The 20,908-nt window shown below is 56.3% G+C and overlaps 1 pseudogene; it reads right to left on the reverse strand.

Annotated features, from left to right (window-relative positions):
- Nucleotides 1-2,136: 2,136 nt before the first annotated feature.
- LOC123147643 (5' exonuclease Apollo-like) lies at nucleotides 2,137-4,411 on the reverse strand (annotated as a pseudogene).
- Between the last annotated feature and the right edge of the window lie 16,497 nt (nucleotides 4,412-20,908).

A 20,908-nucleotide genomic window follows, 5' to 3' on the forward strand; every position in this document is an offset into this window, starting at 1 on the left:
TCGATCTGTCTATGTCCGTGTCGTAGGTGGACTCGGTCCTCTTTTTTTCCAAAGCAAATCTCAGATGTGTGTACGTACGCCTCGCACGCACACGGCCTCGGCCACAGCCCCGCCACGCCCGTCATGGGCCTGGCTCGCTAGTGACCAGCGCATGCGTCGCGCCTGCTGCTCACACGCATTACGCCGCCGCCGAGTCGATGTTCCATATGCGCCGCCTCAGACGCTCGCCCAATTGATCCACAATCGCCGCACGTCTCGCCTGCTGCGGCCAAGCAACACGCCTCTCTCTGATTGGCTTTTTTGAGAAGGTCACAACCGTCGAGCACATCTGCTTCTTAGATCGCTCCTCGCAGAACTATCAACGACGTCTCGCCGCTTTTCTTCCGCTCCAACTGCAATCAATCCTGCAGATCTCCAAAGATACCTTCCATCTCCCCTAGATCAACAATCTACGGCCTTCGAATAATCTAGATCATAATACCATTTGTTAGAATAAATCCGAGGCATACTGTTGATCATCCAAGGACCAAGCAATCACACGAGCACGACACCGAGATTTGTTAACGAGGTTTACCGATATGGTTACATCCCCGGAGCTTGACTATGGGCGCTCCTCCCCATGACACCGCTACAATACCGCACCTGGTCGCCCTGGACACCGGCACATGCCGCCGGCTTCCCCTGCGTTCCGGTGCTATTATGTTGGCATATGTTACATCGTGTGTCTACCCCCGCTATATATGAAAGGCCTAGGATACAAGTGTCCTATTAGGACACAACTCCACATCTTATGTAAACACAATACAATTCCTAGTCCAGCTGTAATCTACCTTGTACACTATATTGGACACAACTCTAACACAACATCTTCTTCCTCACGCAGCTGCTCCTCCAAACCAATCTCTCTCTCTCTCTCTCCCAGCCTTTCCGTGGTATATTTGTCTCCTAATCTTTCTCCATCGTCCCGTGACGGTCTCCCGTTCTCGAGCCATCTTCTCCGCGACAGTGTGCACCACTGTCCATGGCCTCTGCCTCGTATCTGCACTCCTCGTCCTTTGCTGTTGTTTATACTATTCTGTTCATTGTGATCTCCTCTTTCTGTCACCTCTCTTTCCAAGTCACTGGTGCTCTTGCTATCCAATTCTCCCGGTTGCTGGACATGTGTAGATGGGAACCATCCAGGATGAGCCGCAGGTGGAGAAGAGGATCTTGGTAATATGTAATCCGTCATGTGCTTGTCTAGCAGAGGTAATCCCCACAAAACAAAACAAAACAAAGAGGTTAGTCAATCCCGGGGCCACCAGCAGCACCTCGTCGAGCGAGCAGAAGCCTTGCGTCTCCACCATGGTGGCTATGGCGGGCTAGAGTGGATCGAGGCTAGGAGAGCGGGTGGATCACGAGGGGATCGCTGGACGATCGCTTCTGTCGATGGCCGACGGGATCGAGGTGGTGGTGATGGGATTGCTGGACCTCGCCTAGGAAAGCGACGGCATTTGTCTACTTTTAATGCATCTTGTCAGACATTAGTTTCCTCAATTGTGATAACTCGTCTGATAATATAAGAGTACCTTCCTTTTATGTCAAACAACATTGGCTAGATCAACTGGTTTGTGTGTGCGTGATGGTGACCAAGGTTCGAGAGTTCCCATCCAACACAATTTCCATCCAACACAATTTCATTTTCTTTTTTTTTAAGCTTCAATGCAACGCAAACCAGAAATTGGAAAAAAAAATTAACGTATACGTAAAAAAGAGGACATACCACGACGGACCAAAGACGAAAAAGGGTGGAGAAACAATTCTCCCTTTAATATTAGGTAGAGAAAAGTTCCCCACGTCTGAACAAAAGCACCCAACTAACCCTATTTAAATTCACCAACCTTACTATATATACACGAGAACACAACGGCATGGCATGTAATGTAACAATCCGGACTGAAATCTAGATACCGGGCACAGCTCAGCCCACCTATCTGAACTTGGCACAACATGTGAGCCCAAACTGATCAAAACATCAAGTAAACCTGGACTTATGTTTCTAAAAAAAGTAGACATGAACTTGTTGCAAAAGTAAACATGGACTTGGATCAGCTACATCACCACAAAATGCCAAGACCACATCAAGAACTGATGTACTGACAACCACTAAATCACTTTGATTTCTGTAGCAAAGGAATCACTTCAATACAAATTTGCAATGAATTTGTAGCTGCACAGGGATTTGAGAAAAAACCTAGAGCTCTAGCAATAATCTTGTGCTATGATAACAAAAAGCCTTTCATAGATGAAAAAACTGGGAGGAGACCCTTGGTCGTTTGGAGGCTCCCATGAGCTCCACCAATGACGGCAATGGCCGAGGAACTGCCACGTTCATCGACCTGTACAGCCTCCTCAGCTTCGCATTCAAAACCTTCGATGACCCGACTCCAGCAGTATCTGCTCTGTCAGTGTCAGGGCCTTCAGATCTGTTGCTAATGTCGGATAGAACAGTGCGATCCTCAGAAAGCAGTTCTTCTGTTGCTTCTACTTTAGCTTGTACTGTCTCAGCGGTGAATTTGACACTCTCCCTGGGCTTGCAAATTTCCAAGAACTTGGCTCTTGCAGTTGAACTCTCTTCTTTCACCTCGAATCTAGATAACCTGATTTGTTCTGCACCCTCATTGCATTTCACATCCTTGGCAAGTTCAGCACAGCCGTCCCTACTCGAGCTGTGCTCACGCACTTCACCGTGAGTAATGTCGATTACTTGAATGCCGTCGATGGATTCACAGTCCTGCAACTCGGGTTCTATTGCTGAACCATGAAGCTCGTTTGTTACAGCTTGAGTTAAATCAATCATGTGGGCAGTGCCCTTGTCAGATTTGAAGTCCTTCCATAGCTCGAAGGATTTTGCATTTGAATTCTGCAATTCCTCCTCCAATTTGGCCTCCTCGGCCACTTGAACACTCTCATACTCGTCTTTCCACAGTTCACAGTCCTGAGGTAATCCAAACCTTGCTCTGCCAAACAATGTCACAGGCTGCGCCACTTCAATTGCAAAATCTTGTAACACTGGTTCTTCATCTTGTAATACCTGGCTGCAAACAGCAGACCAAGTGTCTTCTGACTCTTGTTCCTCACTCTGCTTGATGGCTTCTACGGTGGTTATCGCCGCCCGCGGTGAGCCTGTGACAGTAGGATTTCCATGAGGTATTCTGAGCAACTTCCAGATGGGGTCCTCAGGGCTTAGCCGGGACAGGAAGCAGTGTTTCTTGACATAGGCCAGATCCATGGCAAGGCAAGGAGGTGTTGTCGAGATGACCCACTTAGGCTGGAGGAATCGCAGGGCCTGCTCCAGCTCCTCGCGAGACGAATGCATCGTCAAGCACACGTGCCACACCCCGAATTCATCCCGCATGGGCTCCGTCAGCGCCGGCTTCTGCTTCAGCGACGCCTCTGGTGCCGCATAGTGCGCGTACCACTGGGTAGAAGGCCCTGATGATGATGGGCTCACGCTGCTGCCTCGCCCGTGCTAATGCAAGCATCTCCGTTGCCCGCTCCGACAACCGGGGGAATTCGATCACCTGAAAGCGAGAGGACGCGTCCTCGGTGAGGATTTCCGGTGCGACGAGCGAGAGGGTGTGGTAGCACTCTGAATTCTTGTCCCTGTCGACGTATATCTTCGACCCGAACGCCCTGGACACCTCGATCAGTATGTCCTCCTGTCCCAGCATGTCGGACACGAGATATACCGTCGGCGCATTCGGGTGCTTCCAGATGCAATTGATCACCTGAAAAATGCAATGTGATGAGACACACAGGTTCAGTTGCTGGTCTAATTTACTGTTGAATCAGCACACATACCTGACGTATGGAGGCCTCCTTGGCCGGGAATTGCAGCGGGCACTTGGCAAACGTGCAGTCCAGGAAGAGGTAGTCAATGCGGCACGACGGCGGTGGCTGACTTGCTCCTGGTGCCTCCGCGGCGATGTACCTGAACGGCAGGCCCTGAATGCAGTCAGAAGTGAGGCGGCAGTCGCCGGTGTGCAGGACGTTGCCGAAGGCGCCCTCGAACAGAAACATCACCGCCCCTGCGAGCAGGGGAAGGATTTAGAATCGGCCTCGGTGGGGTACTAATGAGGGGATTAGCGAGAATGGGAAGAGGACGGAGTTGGCGGACTGACCAGGGCAGTGGTTGGCGTCGAAGGCGGTGACGGTGAAGTCGCCGTCGGGATCCGGGACGAGCACCGGCGCCCCGAGCTCCATCTCCACGAACGCGTCCGACCCAAGCTTTGAGATGGCAAATTGTTTTTCCATGAAACGGGAATGGGGATGGGATGAAAATAAATGAAGGGCAGCGAGAGATGCGGTGCAGGCTGGCGTTTACATGAGGGAAGATGTGGCGGTGTCGGGGAAACTGAACCACGAACACCTATGGGGCCGGTGGACCGAGCCCCTTCGGTTTGGCGGGGGCGGAGATCACACGAAGAGCAGATCGAGGCGAAGCACACGAGCAGTTTACCCAGCTTCGGAGCTCTCCTGAGAGATAACACTCCTACTGCTGCTTGTTTGATTATCTGGTGTTCTTGCTCCAAAGAGAGAGAGCGTAGTGTTTTTCTGGGTTCCGAACCAGTCGAACCTCGCGAACCTCGCGAACGTGTCGAACCCTTCGAACCGAACCTCCTCTACGTTGCGCATGGGCCTCCTTTTATACGCTAAAGGGGTCTCCGACAGGTGGCAACGCAGAGAAGGATACAAATGTAAAAAGTGAGGTGGTTGCTACAGTTACTTGTACAGTGCACCCTACCTAACCCTGACGGCAGGGGACAAGGGCATTAAATGTCCGTCTGAGTCGCCCAAACAGTGCAAAAAAGGATCGTTAGGGGCGCCACCGTTCGCCACGATGGCGATCTTGTCAGCTTCGCATGCCACTGCGCACCGCTGGCTGCACAGCCTCCTTCCACGCGTGCCTGGAGAGGCCCCCAGAGCGACACGTTGGTGGATGCGCTGGAGCGTGGGCACAGAGTGGCCGCCTACCGCGGCAAGCGCCTTGCCGCTGCTGTTATCTTGTTGGGTCCGGAAGCTTGTCGCTCACCGGGCCTCGAGGTACCTTGGTTGGTCTTCCCGGCAAGCTCCTCTTGCCGGGGCCTTGTTGCCTTGCCAGAGCGCGTGGCGCGTCGCAGCAAGTTCCTTGGAGTGCCTTGGTTGGCCTTCCCGACAAGCTCCTCTTGCCGGGGCCTTGTCTCCTGAGCTTAAATACTTTGTTCTTGAATGGCTTCAAGGGAACCACGGAGGATCTTGGCGTTCTCCCGACAAGCCTTGCCGCGGGGTGCTGCAACTGCCCGTGCACAAGTTCGGGGTACTAGGGTTCCCCTATTCTAGTACACCGACAGAAGCCCCCGGGCCTGGGCCAGACACGGTGCCGAGCGCTGTTGGGCCAGGCCCAAGACAGGGCACGGGCACACGCGGACTGGGCCATGCCGAATCTCGCTCCGTATCCACCGCGCTCTCCCCTAACGGCACGCGTTGAATGCGGCGTCGTGGGAGAGATCGTGGGTGGTTCTTTATTCGGAAGGGCGAAACGTCCGCCCCGTTCCTCTTTATAAGCAGAGGAAACAGGGGCAGTTCGTTCCCCCTCGCTGGTTGCTACTACTCCATCTTCACGAACCTCCGCCGCTCCCCCCCCTTCTTCTCGAAGCCGAGAGAGCAGCGCTCCGCCCCTCATTGCCACCAGCATCACCAACGCCGTCGACCTCCCCCACCACCTCCGCCATGGCTCCGAAAGCCGACAAGGGAAAGGGCGTGAAGTCGGCCGAGGCGCAGCGGCTCGCGGCGCTGTGGAAGGAGCAGTCGATCTTCTCCCCCCAGCTCGGCGTGAAGGAGCTGAGGGAGTACTTCTACCTCTTTTGGGCGACGGAGACGCGGGCGCATCCGCGCACGAGGGTACTCCCGACCGCTGCTTCGGAACTGGCTCCAAATGGGTACCCATTCTTCGCGCTGTTCTTCTATTGCGGGCTCTGCCCGCCCTTCTCGGAGTTCTTCTGCGATATCATGAACACCTACGGCTTCCGCCTCCTTGATTTCACCCCCAACGCCGTTCTGACCATGGCAGTTTTCGCACATTTGTGCGAAAACTTTGTCGGAGTCCACCCCAATGTTGCCCTTTTCCGCCACTTCTTCATACCTCGGGTAGAGAGAGGAGAGCCGCTTGCCGGAGGGATCGCCTGGATCTCGAGAGTCGGCAAGAAGGAGGCGTACTTGGAGGGCGAGCTCCGTAGCAAGTGGGAGGAGTGGAGAGCGGAGTGGTGCTGGATCGTCGAGGAGAATCCGCAGCCCTTCACCGCCGTGCGCCAAGCTCCAATAGTGCGCGGCAATGACTGGAGCAACGTGGCCCCGGAAGACGAGAGGCTGAAGATCGCCATTACTAGGATCCTTCGCCTCAGACTTGCCGGGCTCATTGTAGGCGCTGTAGGCGCAGATTTCCTCCGCCGCCGCATCGCCCCCCTGCAGGAGAGGGGGGGCCCGCCTGGGAATTCAAGAACTCGGCGGACATCATGAGGCTGCGGCCGGGCCTCAACTACAACTTCACCGTCATGGAGCTGGATGCAATGCTCCTGGAGTTGTTCAAACGCGATTCCCAGCACCCATTCACGCTGCCAAGGGGTGTCGTTCCATTGTGCAATAATTCTTCGCTTGACCGGATCCGCGCCATGATGCCGTTGTGCGATTCACACGAAATCGTTCCAACTTGGCAAGAGCCTGCGGATGACGTCGTGCAAGCGTTCTTCACAACTTGGAAGAAGTGCCGGTCCACGCTGACGAGCAGAAGAGCCTCACCCGTGACACCACCGACGAGGAGCTGCAGCGCATCGCCACTAGGGCGGAAGAGGTTGCGGCCGCAGCTGCCGCGGGCGCGTTCGGGTTCACTATGGAGGAGGCGAAGGCGGCAGAGGCAGCAAACCTCGCCGAGCGCGTGGAGTTCATTGGCGAGGAAGAGCCTGCCGGTTCTGAAGCTGAGCCGAGCGAGGCCGGCGAGGAAGAGCCCGAGCCTTCAGAAAGCTTGCCGCAGGCGGAGCCCCCGGCCCCGCCAAGAAGGCCTCTTCGCAGGGGCGCGGACGTAGCGGGGCGGCAGCCGGGTCAACAGTCGCCGAACCGTGCGACACGCTCTACCGCGGCAAGCAATGTTGCCGCGGGAGCGCCTCACGCAGCAGCGGCAACTGGAGCGGGATCTTCCCGGGCCACCGCCACCGCCCCCGCCAAGCGGGCAAGGGATCCTACTCCTCCGCCTCGCCGCACCGGAGGGGAGCCGGACTTCGATCTTTCCGCGCTCAGCTCCGACGAGGAGGAAGAAGAGTAAGTTTCTTTGGCGCTCTTGTAGTTCTTCAATCTTACTGTTTTTATCTTATATCTGACTTGCTTCAATCTGGACTCCTTTCTTTTCAGGACGCTGGCCCAGAGAGCGGCGAAGAGGGCCAAGGCCGCGGTGATTGTCATCGAAGATGACCCCACCGTGTCAGCAGGGGGTGGGTCCGAGACCACCTTGACGGACCCGGCAACCACTCCTCAAAGCAGCCCCCAGCGCAGCCCCCAGCGTAAGTTCATAGTTAGCTTTCCGCTGTCAGGCGCGCATGAGTGCTTTTTCCTTTGTTGATATCTTGCTTGTTGATTTGTGTAGGAGAAGAGCAGCCATATCAGAAGTGCCCGGAAGCTGGTCCCGAAGTGCCATCTGCTTCGACTACGCCGCCAAGGGAGGAGTTCCTGGTAAGGGAGCGCTCTCCGGCAAGGGGCAGCACCGTTGATCCTGCGACGGCCGAGCCCGCAACTGCAGATCTTGGCACATGTAATTCACTTGTCCAAAAACTTTCCCTTGGGTTCTTCTTCTTCTGATTTTCTTCTCTTGGATTTTTGATTGATTTTTCTCCCTTCTTCGTTCTTCAGACCCATCTGCTGCTGAGCCAATGGAGACAGAGGGCGCCGGCAAGGAAGGCGCGCATGGCAGCACTGACGACGCCGCCACCAACGAAGAAGGGGCCGGTGTTGATGAGACCGCCGGCGAGGAGGCCGCCAAGGCTGCCGCCGCAGAAGCCGGCGAGGGGTCGGGCAATCGCACTGACGACCCTGAGGCCGCAGGAGCGCCAGGCGCTGCGCCGACCGCCGATCCCCCTGCCGCTGCTGCGGGGCCGGGCTTCGAGGAGCCCCAGCCCGGCGCCTACTTGAAGGCCGGCGACGGTATCTTCATCAAGCTACCCTGGGCGTCGAGCTCCAGGGCGCCGGTCGAGGGGGAAACTTTCGATGAGGAGGTGCTCGCCTCCGCTGGACTGTTGTTGGTCGACGCGTCCAGCAGCAGCAGTGGCGAGCCTGAGGAGGAGCAGCTGCTGCAGAAGTTGCTGTCACTCTACCGCGCACGGCAGGCCAAGCTGGCTTCCCGGGAAGCGCTTGTCGCGAAGGCGGGAGTTGATATGGAGAAGCGCGTGGAGGAGCTCCGGGGCCACAATCAAGAAGCTCTCCGGTCCCTGGCACAGGAGCGGGAGCGACTCGACGAGGAGCGCACGGCCTTCCTTCTCGAGAAGGCCGAAGCTGAGGAGGAACAAAGGCTGGCCGCCGAGAAGCAGTCCGTGCGAGAAGGCGAATTGGTGCAGCGGAAGGCCAACCTCGACAGCTACGAGGAGGAGCTCGCCGAGCGCGAGCAAGCACTTGGCGGGGCGCTCAAGGAAGCAAAGGACGCTGCCGCAATCGCAGAGGCCGCCAAGAAAGAGCTGGAGAAGAAGGTGGCGCAGCTGGAGGCCAACATTGGGAAGAGCGGCAAGGAGCTTGCCGCGCTCAAGCGTGAGCGTGAGAAGGATGCTGCCGCCCACGGTGAGCTGCAAGGTCTTCTCGCTGAGAGGGGCAAGGAGCTCAGTGCCGCCAAGGATTCCAATGCAGACCTGGAGTTGAAGCTGGCCACGCTGACGCAGACGCTAGAGGCCGCCAAGGAGCGGGAGAAGACCTTGTCGGAGAAGGTCAAGGCTGACAAGGCGCTGCTGGAGAGCATCGCAGTTACTCAGAACTCATTCAGAGATACTGTGGAGCACTGGACCGAGGGTCTGGTGAATATTGCCGCAGTCATCGACGAGGAGCTGGCGCAGCTGGGGATGGAGGACTTTGGGTATCCCTCCGACGAGAATCTCCAACCCAGCACCAAGCTCAGCCTATTCTTCAAGGGCGTGGCGACGGCACTCCAGCGGCTCCGGGAGAGGATCCCAAAGCAGCTGGCCGATGAGTCGCGCAAAATCTGTGTCGGGGTTCTTCAGAAGGTGCTGATGAAGGTGGCCTTCCGCAATCCAGGCCTCAGCTTCACCAACGTCCTCAAGTCCTTGCCGCCAGATGCCAATCGGGACGCACTCAAGGCCCTTGTCGCACCCATTATGGACAAGGTGAGCGAGATCAAGAGGGTTGAGGGCGACCGCGTAGACTAGGCCATCCATTTCTTCTTTTCCCTTGTCGCTGCTAATCATGTTATGAAAACAGTCTGTTAGAGCTGCGACAAGTTATCTTGTAATATAACTTTATTTCTGTTATCAATTGCTATGTTATTTCCTCTACTAGATTCCTTCCTTTGTATGTTTTTACCCTACGCTTCTAGGGAACTTGTCCGCGCAGGCACCCGAGCCGCGAGCGCTGAGTGCGGAACGTCAGCAGCCTGCTGGCGGCGCTGCTTCCGACAAGAAACCTTGTCGCGACTAGATGCAGCACACTTAAGTTATTGAGCAGACTCGAAACAAAGTAAGGGCGCAACTAGCCACGAGTTGGTTCCTCCGCGCATAGGTTTTCTATACAAAGCAGGGTCGTTCGAGGAAGATAACTCAAAAATTTAAAAACTGATTGGTCAAATTTTGGCAATTTAGCTTTTCTGTCGTTTGCTTCCCGGCAAGGCAAAACTTTGCTTGAACGACGCCTGGTCCATACCACAATCTTCTCCTTCCCCCCCGGCAAACTTGTGTGCGAGGGAACCTTCTTTTCCTTTGTTAAAAAGAAGAAAGAAGAGAAAATAATAATATGGAGCCCTTCGGCTCGTTATTGCTTACCGGATGTAGGTGCTACACAAAGTGTCAGATAACACATGCAAGAAAGAAACTGATGCATGAAATGGACAAGTTGTGCGGAGCACATGGGGTTTTACTTATGCACAGGATCTGCGCCCGGCTTTGTACAAAGGATTACATGCAACAGCGGCAAGACTTGTACAAAAGGTGGTTGCCGGAACGGGTTCCGGCAACCGCGCCCTACGGGAAAAACTTATGAAGATGTTCTATGTTCCAGGAGTTGCTCACCGGAATGCCATCTTCGGTCTCAAGGCGGACAACGCCGGGCCTTGTGACTCGTTTCACCCGATAGGGGCCTTCCCACTTCGGCGTCAACTTGTTGGAATTCTTGGCGGACTGAACGCGCCGAAGAACAAGGTCGCCTTCCTCGAAGCTTCTGGCCTTAAATTTGCGGCTATGGTAGCAGCGCAAAGCTTGCTGGCATCGAGCAGCTCGTACAGCAGCCTGAAGATGATCTTCCTCAAGGAGCAGCGCGTCGTCTTGTCGCAGCTGTTCTTGCTCAAGCTCATCATAAGCGAGCACTCGAGGCGATCCGTATACGACTTCCGTGGGGAGAACTGCCTCTGCTCCATAGACTAGAGCGAAAGGCGTCTGGCCAGTGGCTCGATTTGGCGTCGTTCTGATCGACCAAAGAACCACCGGGAGCTCCTCGATCCAGTTTCTTCCGCACTTGCGCAGCCTGTCGAAAGTTCTGGTCTTGAGCCCGCGCAGCACTTCAGCATTTGCCCTCTCTGCTTGACCGTTGCTTCTCGGATGAGCAACAGAAGCGAAGCAGACCTTGGCGCCAAGGTCTTGGACGTACAGCATGAAGGTGCGGCTCGTGAATTGCGTGCCGTTGTCGGTGATGATCCTGTTAGGGATCCCGAAACGGCAAACAATTGACCTGAAGAACTTGACTGCTGACTGTGCTGTTACCTTCCTCACTGGCTGCACTTCCGGCCACTTTGTGAACTTGTCGATTGCGACGTACAAGTACTCAAAGCCCCCGACAGCTCGGGGGAAAGGGCCGAGGATATCGAGCCCCTAGACCGAAAATGGCCAGGATAAAGGGATCGTCTGGAGAGCTTGAGCTGGCTGGTGTATCTGTTTGGAGTGGAACTGGCACGCTTCACACTTGGTTACTTGTGCAGTTGCATCCTGGAGGGCTGTCGGCCAAAAGAAACCTTGCCGGAAAGCTTTGCCGGCAAGTGCTCTTGCGCCAATGTGGTGGCCACATATGCCTCCATGTATCTCTGCCAACAGTTTTTGTCCATCTTCCCGGCAAATACACTTCAATTTCACACTGTTGAGTCTTCTTCTGTACAGTATGCTATCGACAAACTGGTACATACTTGACTGCCGGGCTACTTTTTCTGCTTCTTCTTGCTCTTCGGGAAGTTCTCCTGTCTGAAGGAAATGGACAATCTGTTGTGCCCATGCTGAAGCTTGTGGCTCGACAACAAGGACTAAAGGCACATCTGCTGCTGCGGGAACATCCGCTTCTACGACAAGGACTTGCGGCCCTGCCGGAGCTTGATGTTCCCCGGCAAGCTTGCCGGAGCAAATCTTGTCGGGAGCGTCTGCTTCAACGGAACAAACCATAAGGCTTGCCGGAGTAGACTACTCCTCAGCATCCTTGGTGTTGATCTTGGGGACTTTCTTGGCGGCGGCTTCGGGGAGCTCTGGCAGAAAGTAGTCACCGGAAACCAACTTCCTCTTCTTGCTTTGTCCAGTTGATGGTGTTACGGATGGTTGAGTCAACTTGAGCACAAAGATCCCTGGTTCCACAGGTAACTTTAGTGCGGCGCACTTTGACAGGCCATCAGCAACGACATTCTGAGCTCTTGGGATATGCTCCATCTGTAGGCCGTCAAAGTGCTCTTCTAGCTTCCTCACTTCATCAACATATGCTTCCATCAATGGACTCTGGTAGTTCTTGTTCACTTGACGGACAACAAGCTGTGAGTCACCCCTGACAATGAGCTTCTTGATCCCAAGGTCTGCTGCGATTCTGAGACCGGCAAGCAATCCTTCATACTCTGCAGTATTGTTGGTTGCTTGCTCCTTGGGAAAGTGCATCTGGACTACGTACTTGAGGTGCTCTTCGGTGGGCGCGACAAGCAGCACGCCCGCACCGGCGCCTTGCAGCGAGAAGGCACCATCAAAGTACATCAGCCACTCTTTGCTTGCCTCTTTGACGAGGATGCTCGTCTCTGGAATTTCTTCATCTGGTGTTGGCGTCCATTCTGCTATGAACTCTGCCAATGCTCTGCTTTGGATAGTTGAAGTGCTCTCAAACTTGAGGCCAAAGCTTGACAGTTCCAGCGCCCACTCGACAATCCTGCCTGTCGCTTCTGGATTTTGCAGTATCCTCTTCAGCGAAAAGCGAGTGACGACTGTGATCTCATGTGCTTGGAAGTAATGGCGCAGCTTTCTCGAGGCCATGAGGAGGCCGAAAAGCAACTTCTGCACACCAGAGTACCTTGATCTAGCCCCCTGTAGAAGGGAACTGACAAAGTAAACTGGACGCTGCACCATTCTCTTCTGCATCTTATCATGCTCCTGCGCAGATCCATCTCTGTCGGGACCAAAGCTTGTCGGCGAAGCCCCCTGCTTGTCGCTGGATGCATCTGCCGTGGTTGCTGGCTCATCATCTGCCTCCCTCTCCGTCACTAACGCAGCACTAACCACTTGATTGGTTGCTGCTATATACAGCAGCAACTTCTCTTGCGGCTTAGGTGCGACAAGTGTTGGAGTGGAGGACAGGTATCTCTTCAAGTCCTGCAGCGCAGCCTCTGCCTCCGGAGTCCATTTTATTGGACCTGCCTTTTTCAAAATTTTGAAAAATGGCAGGGCGCGCTCAGCAGATCTAGAGATAAACCTGCTGAGAGCAGCCACGCAACCGGCAAGCCTTCGTACATCCTTGATGCGCTTTGGTGCTTTGATCTGCTCAATGGCCTTGATCTTGTCGGGATTGGCTTCAATTCCCCGCTGAGACACGAAGAACCCGAGAAGCTTGCCGAAAGGGACTCCAAACACGCACTTCTCGGGGTTAAGCTTGAGGTTGATCTTGCGCAGATTTGCAAATGTCTCGTCTAAATCTTGAATCAGGGTCGCCCTGTTCTTGCTCTTGACCACTATGTCATCCATGTAGGCTTCCACATTTCTATGCATCTGCGGCTCAAAAGTGTGGTGGACTACCCTTGCGAATGTTGAACCAGCATTCTTCAAACCGAAAGGCATCCGTACGAAGCAGTACGTGACACACGGGGTGATAAATGCGGTTTTCTCTTCATCCTCTTCTGCCATGAAGATCTGATGGTATCCTGAGTATGCATCAAGAAATGAAAGAAAATCACATCCGGCTGTGGAGTCAACAATCTGGTCAATGCGCGGCAAGGGAAATGGGTCTTTGGGACAAGCTTTATTAACATCAGTGAAGTCAATACAAAGCCTCCATTTCCCGTTAGCCTTGCGCACGACAACAGGATTGGCCAACCAAGTGGGATGGAGCACTCCTCTGACAAGGCCTGCTGCTTCCAACTTCTTGATTTCTTCTGCGATGAATTCTTGGCGCTCCACTGCCTATTTCCTGACTTTCTGCTTGACGGGCCGCGCATGAGGACAGATGGCAAGGTGGTGCTCAATTACTTTCCTGGGAACACCGGGGATATCAGACGGTTGCCACGCAAACACGTCGACATTCGCCCGCAGGAAAGCAACAAGCGTGCTTTCCTATTTGGGGTCAAGAGTGGCGCTGATGGTGAAGGTACCACCAGTGCCGTCCTCCTTGGCGGGCACCTTCTTGGTGGTCTCAGGTGGAGCTGCCATTGCCTTCTTACACTTGCCAGTGGAGCTCGATGGTGCGTCCTCGATGGTAGCGCAGCACTCCGAAGAGGTGCGCTTGCTGGAGTGGGCATCAGAGCTCTTGCCGGACTTGGTCTTCTTCTTCCCCCCGGGAGCTTCAGCGGCAAGTGTCTTGCGTTCTGCTGCGGCTGCTGCTTCCTGGTAGATCTTGTCGGCATAGATAAGAGCATCCTTCTTGTCGCCAGGGACAGAGATGACACTTATCGGGCCTGGCATTTTCAGTATGTTGTACGCATAGTGAGAGGCTGCCATGAACTTGGCGAGTGCCGGACGGCCAAGGATTCCATTGTAAGGTAATGGAAAGTCAGCAACATCAAACATGACCCTCTCAGTCCTGAAGTTCAGCTCACTGCCAAATGTTACCGGCAACGTGATCTTTCCCTTCGGCTTGCTCCTTCCCGGGTTGATTCCTTGAAATGTACCGGTCTCTTCGAGCTCGCTGTCAGGGATCTGGAGTTTCTGGAGCACCGCGGAGGAGATCAGGTTCAAGCCGGCCCCGCCGTCAACTAGCATCTTAGTGACCTTGAGGTTGCGGATTGTTGGTGAAACCTACATCGGCAGGCACCCGACCGCAGTTATGCGATCAGGGTGTTCCTCAATATCAAAGATGATAGGCGTGCTGGACCATTTCAGAGGCTTGCGTGACTCGACGGGTGGTTCTGCTGCATTAACTTCCCGCACCCACTGCTTGAGCTGACGGTGCGAGGTATGCAGAGAAGCACCACCGTCAACGCACAGGACCTCTGTGGCTTTCTGGAACTCCTGCTCATCAGTCTCCTCATCATCCATGTCTTCATCATCGTCGTCATCTTCATCCTTGTCGTGGCCACGAGGAGGTCTGTCTCCTTACTGCTGCTTGGCCTTGCCGCGGCGTCCTCCTCGGCCGGGACATTTCTTGCCGGATCCCCCAGCACCTTCCTGGGCCTTCTCCTTGTCGCGCCGCTTGTATTCAGCTTTTTGTTGCTCAACAAGCTGCTCGACTTTTATGCAGCTCTGGAGATCATGGCCCTTGGTGCGGTGGATCTTGCAATACTGCTTGTTGGTGCCGTCCTGCTTGTCGGTGACTGCCACCTCCGCGGCAACCTCCTTGCCGGAGTCACCAGCTTTGGCTTTCTTGGCGCCACCACTATTGCCGGACTGCTCAACAACTAGCACCTCTTTGCCTTTCCTCCTTCTGTTGTTCCGCCGCCGGTTTTTCCTTGCCGGGGCAGCATCTTCACTGTCAGATCCTCCCGCTCCTACATTCTCTCCGGGGAGTCTCCTCCCTTCCTCAGCACGTGCACACTTGTCGGCCAGTGCATATAACTCACTGACGTCCCTGATCTTGCACATCGCCATTTCCTCCCGCATCCTGCGGTTTCGCACGTTCTGATGGAACGCGCTGATCACCACGGCAGGGTGGACGTCTGGGATGTTGTGCTGCACACTGCTGAATCTTTGAATGTACTTGCGCAGGGGCTCTCCTTCCTTCTGGGCGAGCAGATGAAGATCACTCTCCTGGCCATGAGGCTTGTGTCCGCCTGTGAAGGCGCCGACAAACTGATGGCACAAATCAGCCCAAGAGGATATGGAGTTGTCCGGCAAGTGCATGAGCCAGGATCTGACGTTGGGCTTGAGCACCAGCGGGAAGTAGTTGGCAAGGATCTTGTCATCCCGTCCCCCGGCAGCCTGCACCGCAATGGTGTAGATGCTGAGGAACTCCGACGGATGCGTCTTGCCGTCGTACTTCTCCGGTACGTCTGGCTTGAAGTTCTTCGTGCTGGACCACTGGACTTGCCGCAGCTCACGAGTGAACGCAGGGCAACCTACCGTGTACGGCAGATCGCCTGGTTCCCCTGGCGCATGCATGTCAACAGAGGGCCCAGCACACTTGTCGGATTGACGTCGCGCTTCTCTTCGGCGCTCGATGCGAGTTCGAGCGCCTTCTTGTTGTCGATCATGAAGAACTTGGCGCTGATCGCAACGAGCTCGTGGATCTGACGATGCGGTGGAGTCGCTGTCGAGGTGGATCCGGCGAGTCGGCGATCTTGGCCTTCGGGGTGGTGATTGCATGGTAGTTGCACCTCCACCCGTTTCGTCGCCACCGGCTCGCGCCCGGCAACCCTGCCGCGGCGGCGACGCGCTCGGCCGCCGTGGAGTGTCGCCGTTGGCGTAGCCGATGAGACTGTGAATGGTGGCCCTCCATTCGTTGATCTTGTCCGACGTCGGAGGGTAATCTAGGAGCAGTTGAGCTCGCGCCAAAGCTTCTGCTGGAGTGGTGGGTGGCAGTGGCGGACGGCGCGAGGAGCGGGACATGCTCGGACTTCTAACTATGTTAGAAGGAGCAGTATCCCGTCCAGGCGACCGTGCCCCGCTCGTGCCAGCACGCTGGTGTGCATGCTGGTCTTGAGCGCCCCGAGATCCACCAGCTTGGTCTTGGCCTATCATGCGCATGGCACTGCGAGTGTCATGACGCTGTTGGTCTTGCGCCTCCTGGGAGTGGCACGGAACATGTGCAGTCGCCGAGGTTTGTGCAGCCTTGTCCTTGGACCTGGCAGCATCATAAGCTTCCTCGTCGATGTCCATTCTTCCACCGGCGTCCATTCCACCACCCGTTTGCTCCAACGGTGGCGGAAGTGACGTGGATGGAGCGGCTGCCGCCGAAGTCTTCTTCTTCGGTGGCATGTTGATGAAGGGAATGAAGATCTAGCTCGTGTGAACGCCGGATCAGGTTCACACAATCTCGACGCCCCCTACCTGGCGCACCAAAGATGTCGGGGAAACTGAACCACGAACACCTATGGGGCCGGCGGACCGAGTCCCTTTCGGTTCGGCGGGGGGCGGAGATCACACGAAGAGCAGATCGAGGCGAAGCACACGAGCAGTTTACCCAGCTTCGGAGCTCTCCGGAGAGATAACACTCCTACTGCTGCTTGTTTGATTATCTGGTGTTCTTGCTCCAGAGAGAGAGCGTAGTGTTTTTCTAGGTTCCGAACCAGTCGAACCTCGCGAACCTGGCGAACGTGTCGAACCCTTCGAACTGAACCTCCTCTACGTTGCGCATGGGCCTCCTTTTATACGCCAGAGGGATCTCCGACAGGTGGCAACGCAGAGAAGGGTACAAATGTAAAAAGTGAGGTGGTTGGTACAGTTACTTGTACAGTGCACCCTACCTAACCCTGACGGCAGGGGACAAGGGCATTAAATGCCCGTCCGAGTCGCCCAAACAGTGCAGAAAAGGACCGTTAGGGGCGCCACCGTTCGCCATGATGGCGATCTTGTCAGCTTCGCATGCCACTGCGCACCGCTGGCTGCACAGCCTCCCGCCACGCGTGCCTGGAGAGGCCCCCAGAGCGACACGTTGGTGGATGCGCTGGAGCGTGGGCACAGAGTGGCCGCCTGCCACGGCAAGCGCCTTGCCGCTGCTGTTATCTTGTCGGGTCCGGAAGCTTGTCGCTCGCCGGGCCTCGAGGTACCTTGGTTGGTCTTCCCGGCAAGCTCCTCTTGCCGGGGCCTTGTTGCCTTACCGGAGCGCGTGGCGCGTCGCGGCAAGTTCCTTGGAGTGCCTTGGTTGGCCTTCCTGGCAAGCTCCTCTTGCCGGGGCCTTGTCTCCTGAGCTTAAATACTTTGTTCTTGAATGGCTCCAAGGGAACCACGGAGGATCTTGGCGTTCTCCCGACAAGCCTTGCCGCGGGGTGCTGCAACTGCCCGTGCACAAGTTCGGGGTACTAGGGTTCCCCTATTCTAGTACATCGACATGCACAAGTAGACGGCGCCGGCGGCGCTGGTGGTGGTGATGCCGGCGAGGTGGTCGCGGTGGGCGTGGGTGAGGAAGCGGTGGCGCTTGAGGGCGGAGGCGGGGGTCCAAGTGTCCACCGCGAAGGGTAGACCCCTCGGCAGCTCGATCAGCATGGCGTCTCTCTTCCTCCCACGACCACGGCGGCTGCGGCGGCTATCTCCCTCTCCCGTTTCCTCGCGGTTCTGTTTTGGTGGAGGGAACCGCGAAATTCTTTTAGCGCGCCCTCCAAATGAATTGAGTTTTTGGCGCCAACAGTCCCAAACATTTCCTTTCAAGTTCTCTCTCGATCAGGGCCCAGGGCCCAGGCCCAACCCAACCCGTGCTTCTACTGTCATTGCGGAGCAAACTCAGCTTCACCGTCTGGGGCAGGGATAACCGGAGCCGGAGAAGAATACAGGGGCTGCGTGCGCAGGTACGAATCCTTAGAGCACAATCTCTGAACATTTAAAACTCGAATGATGTTGCTGTAGAAAGAAAAGGTCAAGCAGCTGGACAATTATAAACATCAATGGTCGTTTTGATTTGATATCTGATCGCCAGGAAAAGAAAATGACAGCTTCTGAAATATGTACATTGCTGTCCTCAGGATCCGATCATCCAACTCTGTGTCGCACCTGGCTGCCACTTGTCCAGTGTGACGTGTCAAGGATCGGGCCCAGCTGTAAGAGTGCGTGAGTGAGAGCGAGAGAGTGATAAAGGGGCTGCCAGCCGCCTGTGGCAGGGCATGCGATGTTACAGACTATCAACTCTTCCTAATCCTTCCTCTGGAAGCAATCTCCCTTCTTCCTCTTCAAGTCTCTCTCTCGCTCTCCCTCACCTACTCCGATCCCCTCCTCTCCGGTTCATTACAGTTGGTAATCAGAGGCAAATCGTCCTGATTTTTTTCTCCCCGCGCTGGTTGCAGATCGGTAACATCCACCGCGCCGGTGTGTGCTGCTTCGGCAAGCTCACACGAAATCCGTCGCGGGGTTCGATCTCTTCCAAGCACGGCGACGGCGCCCTCCAAAGCTTCGGCGGTGACGCGTCAGGTACTGGCCGCCATGGACGAGGGCAACAGCAACATCACCAAGATGCTCGAGTCCCTCCTCGCCAAGATGGACGAGCAGAAGGCGGTCCACGACAAGCAGATCGAGATTCAGGCCGCCTTCAACGCGCAGATCTCGCAGGACGTGCGCGGCCTCTCCAGGCAGATCGATCTGACGCAGGCCGACGTCGACGCGACTCGCAAGACGGTGGAAGGCTCAGCATCGCCGTCGGGGTCGGTCACCACCATGCTGCACCAACCTGCCGCTCCGTAACAACCCCCACCACCGCCCCCGCCACCTCCACACTCACCGCACGTGGTCACCAAACAGGGCCGCCCGGCGACCGCCCACGCGCGTCTCGGGGACCATCGACCCCTGCTGATTCCCGTGCCTCCACAGGGCGGATTCGCGGCCCGGGCCGCCGCCTCCTCCCCAAGAGCGGGCCACTACGACAACGACTACCACAAGCCACCGAAGCACGACTTCCCCCGATTCGACGGCTCCGCTCCATATCTGTGGCTAGATCGCTGCCTGGCGTACTTCGAGCTCTACAAGGTCGCACCACACAACTAGGTGGCCAACGCGGCGCTGTATATCGAAGGCCAAGCAGCGCATTGGCTGCAAGCATTTCGTCAAACACATCGCGGCATCACCTGGGAGGTCTTCACGTTCGCCGTGCTCGAGGAGTTCGGTGCCGATGAGTTTGAGGTGGTCATGCACAAGCTACATCAACTCCGGCAGACCGCCACGATCGCCGAGTACCGTGCGGCGTTCGACGAGCAAATGTACCACCTGCTCGCGATCGATCCGTCCATCAACACCAAGTTCTTCGTCACCCAGTTCATCCTGGGCCTGAAGGACGAGCTACGCGCCCCGGTTCGTCTGCAGGCGCCCTCAAGCATCACCAGGGCGTCGGTGTTGGCGCGTATTCTAGAGGAGGAACTGGGCACGACGCGCGTGCGCCCACGCATCACTCCAGCGGGGCGACCCCCACTGGCGGCGGCTCCACCACAACCCCGGGCGGCCGCGCCCAGCCGCGCCCCCACGGACGACTATGCGCGCGAGCGGCAACTCCGCGACTATCGCCGCGCCAATAATTTATGTTTCAAGTGCGGGGACCATTACTCGCGGGAGCACCGGTGTGCACAGCCCGCCCAGCTACTCACCATCAGTGTCGGCGATCACGGCGAGGTGCTCTTCGACGATGCCATCCACGCGTTGCAACTCCTCGACGACCCCAGACCGGTCGCGTAGCTGCCAGCTCCTGCTGGGGATGCTCCCGAGTGCTGCCTCCTCTCATCTCACGCTCTGGACGGCACGGATTCGGGACGACGATGCGCCTGCGCGCACTGGTGGGAAATCAAGTCATGCTACTTCTTCTTGATTCGGGCAGCTGGCATAGCTTCGTCAACAAATCCTTCGTCGATCGTCTCGGGCTGGCGACAGAAGAAATACCGCGGGTGGACGTGCGCGTCGCCAATGGTGATCGTCTCTCCTGCAACCGCATCGTCCCCGAGCTCAAGTGGTGGATGCAAGGGCACACGTTCGCCACATCGATGCGCGAGCTGGACATTGGCGCGTACGATGGCATTCTGGGCATGGACTGGCTTGCCCAGCACAACCCCATGACATGCCACTAGCAAGACAAGTGGGTCAAGTTCACCCACGACGGCGAAGAGGTGACGCTCCGGGGCGCGCCCACCAAGGCGTCCACCACCCTTAAGGCGATCAAACCCGACGAGCTGCGCAAGATGATCGCGGGCAACAACGTCTGGGCCATGGCCATGGTGGACACGTGCGGGCGCACACCGCCACCACGGTGCAAATGCGCCAGCCAGACGCCCCTCGCCGATCTCCTGGAGGAATTCACCGACGTCTTCGCTGCTCCCCAGGGCCTGCTGCCCCATCGCCAGTATGACCACGCCGTCACACTGGTGGAAGGCGCAGTCCCCGCAAACACTCGCCCGTACTGCTACTCGCCGCTGCAGAAGGACGAAATCGAGCGCCAGGTCAAGGAAATGCTCGACGTCGGCATCATCACACACAGCGTCAGCCCGTAGGCGGCGCCGGTCCTGTTGGTCAAGAAGAAGGACGGAACGTGGAGGTTTTGCATCGACTACCGTCGTCTGAATGATGCCACGATCAAAAACAAGTTCCCGCTCCCGATCGTCGACGAGCTCCTTGACGAACTGGCGGGC

Source organism: Triticum aestivum, chromosome 7A, assembly GCF_018294505.1.
Source record: "Triticum aestivum cultivar Chinese Spring chromosome 7A, IWGSC CS RefSeq v2.1, whole genome shotgun sequence".
NCBI classification, from domain to species: Eukaryota; Viridiplantae; Streptophyta; class Magnoliopsida; order Poales; family Poaceae; genus Triticum; species Triticum aestivum.